This window comes from Octopus bimaculoides, chromosome 25, assembly GCF_001194135.2.
Source record: "Octopus bimaculoides isolate UCB-OBI-ISO-001 chromosome 25, ASM119413v2, whole genome shotgun sequence".
Lineage (NCBI taxonomy): Eukaryota > Metazoa > Mollusca > Cephalopoda > Octopoda > Octopodidae > Octopus > Octopus bimaculoides.
In genome coordinates, this window is record NC_069005.1 from 4,034,156 (window position 1) to 4,037,073 (window position 2,918).

Consider the following 2,918-nt stretch of genomic DNA (forward strand, 5'->3'; position numbering starts at 1 on the left):
ATATATATATATATATATATATATATATATATATATATATATATACATATATATACATATATATACATGTATATATCTATGTGCATATACACATATAGATGAATATGCGTATTTACATATAACATATAAGTAAATGAGACGTATATACGAATATGTTTACATCCATATATATATATATATATAAATGCGCATGTACATATGTAGATGTAAATGAAAATGCACATACTCACGCACATAGGCATCCGTGTATAACTACTATGTATATATTTCAAAATATCAATATATTAAACTATGCTTGGTACACCGCTGAATGTCACAATATATTCAGAGTGATGGTAGTATACTAACACTTAGATATTAATATATTAAGTAAAAACCAATTGCAGTACCTAAGCATACATGTACATTGTGATAAAGTTAAGTTTAAAACAATAAAAAATAGTTGATGCGAAAGTTCACAACTTGCATTCGGTGGCCAAAATTAGATGAAATTTATTTGTGGTAATGTATATATTTTTAGTTTAAATATATTGCAATATACATCAAGCATACGTGCATATAATTCAAAAAATATTATATAAATAATAAAAAATATAATTCTGGAAGCTTAATAGTACGTGATATATTTATTCCTGACAGAACATTTATTATTCAGTGAACAGTGAGTTTATATAAACAATATTAAAAAAATATAACGACAAAAAAATAGAAGAAAGATATAGAAATATATCCGAGTAAACATAGAACATATTTGTTAAAGTTGGAAATTCATATTTTGGAATTCGGTATTTCATGCCTCCGATAGTCTGACGATGAGTTGGGACGTGAAACATAGATTCATGAAATTCTAAATTCCAGATATGATAATATATATTTTGTTGGTTTGTTTAATATGGTATGATCTCTCTTTATCTATAAAATTTCAAACCTTATATTCATGTCTTTATATATATCATAAGTATTCCTAGCGTGAAAGGAGATGTTTCGCTCGAAGTTGTCCTCTCTAAAGGTTATCCAACCAATTTGGTTTCTGTCCGAAGTGATTTTTCCAAAGTGCCAGGATCTCTGTGAATCCATTTCACAGATCCAATACCTCTGCAAGCACTGTCTAACACTGAATTCCTCTATCTTAGAACTCAGATATGTAAACAAATTCACAATGGCAGGTTCAAAATCCGTTTTCTATATTTATCTACCTAACTCTCTTAATCTCACACGCGCTTATTTTATATATGTCAATATATAAACCCATGTATCTATCAAACTATGTACGTGTTCCTCTGTATTTGTCGAAAGCTACCTCAGCTTTTATAGATATTTTATAGATATAATCTTGCTAACCATTAACAAAAGCGACACACACACACACACACATACACACATATATATATATATAAGTATTAAAAGGTTTCAGATGTAGTTATGGTCAATAAAAATAACTTATTTACCTACATTTTAATATCAACTCCTTCGAAACAGTCACCTTGTGCAGAAATACACCGGTTCCAGCGTTCCTGTCACTTTTGTAATCCAGCCTAGAAGTCATTTTCCGTAAGCGAGTCGAAGACCTCTATGCGATTCGCTATGGACCTCAAAAAAAAAACAAAAAAAAAAACGCTACATTTGAGCTGCGTTTTCATCTTGGAGAAGATAAGTAAATATGCAGGTGATAAAGCTGGGTAATATGGTGTTTGAAGAGGCAACAGTATGTTGTTTCAGTGAGAAACCTACAAATGGGGAAAGCGCGTTGATAGGGTACATTGCCGTCGTAGAGGATCCAATTCTTCGCGCCCCACAGATCCGGTCGTTTTCAACGAATATCCACCCTCAGACCCTTCACAAAGTCGCAGTAGAACACATGATTGACTGTCTGACCTTATTTTTTATAAGATACTACAATTAGCGGTCATTTTTGACGGAACGTGGTCAGTTAGTTTTATATAGTTCACAAATGAGATCCAGATATTCAATGTATAGAATACATTTACTAGTTCTCAAAAGATTCAAACTTTAACTTCGATGTCTAAAGTTGGACGAATCTATATGTGTACACATATACATATTTTGTATTTGATGTATTTAATATACTTTATATATAGATGAGTCTAAATTGCTTATCCCCTCATTTCTTTCTATGTGTGTGTGTGTGCGTGCGTGTATGCGAGTATGTGTGTGTGTGTGTGTTCGTTTATAATTAACAACTGAAATCCTTTCACACATAAAACGACCTTACAGGAGACAGATCAGAGTATACATTGGAAGATATTGTTTAAAATATCCAATATTTCTTATTTCAAATAACTTCTATATAATCTTAATTGTACCGTAGAACTACTATTTCGTTAATATCGAACGGTGCTTTAATAACGTTCTGTGTGGTGGTGTATTTAATGTTTTCTTTTATGATGTCATGACCTTTCTTACAGTTCTAAATCTATTGAAATGTTCTTCATCTCCATAACATATATTGACCTCTTGCACAAAGATCTACGTAGAAAATAGTCTATTTTTATTTTGATATTTGTTTCCATGTAATTAAAATTTGTAAATAACGGCTTCAGTGCATTTAACTAATATTTATATCAACATATGTTTAATCGCGCAGAGCGTTTGAGATATGTGTATACATTCATGTACTCCTGCATATGCCTACAGTTTTACACACACGCACACACACACACTCACTCACACGCATAAACACAAACACGTACACATAACAAATACATAAATAGATAGATAGATTTAGAAAATGGTGTGACTCAGGGTTTGGATAAGAAATATTTGTTTAGTGCTTTTAACTCCATTAGGAATTCATCACGATTGATTTCTCAAAGAAAACTTTTACCTTATATATATATATAGATATATACATATAAATAAATATAATATATATATATATATATATATATATATATATA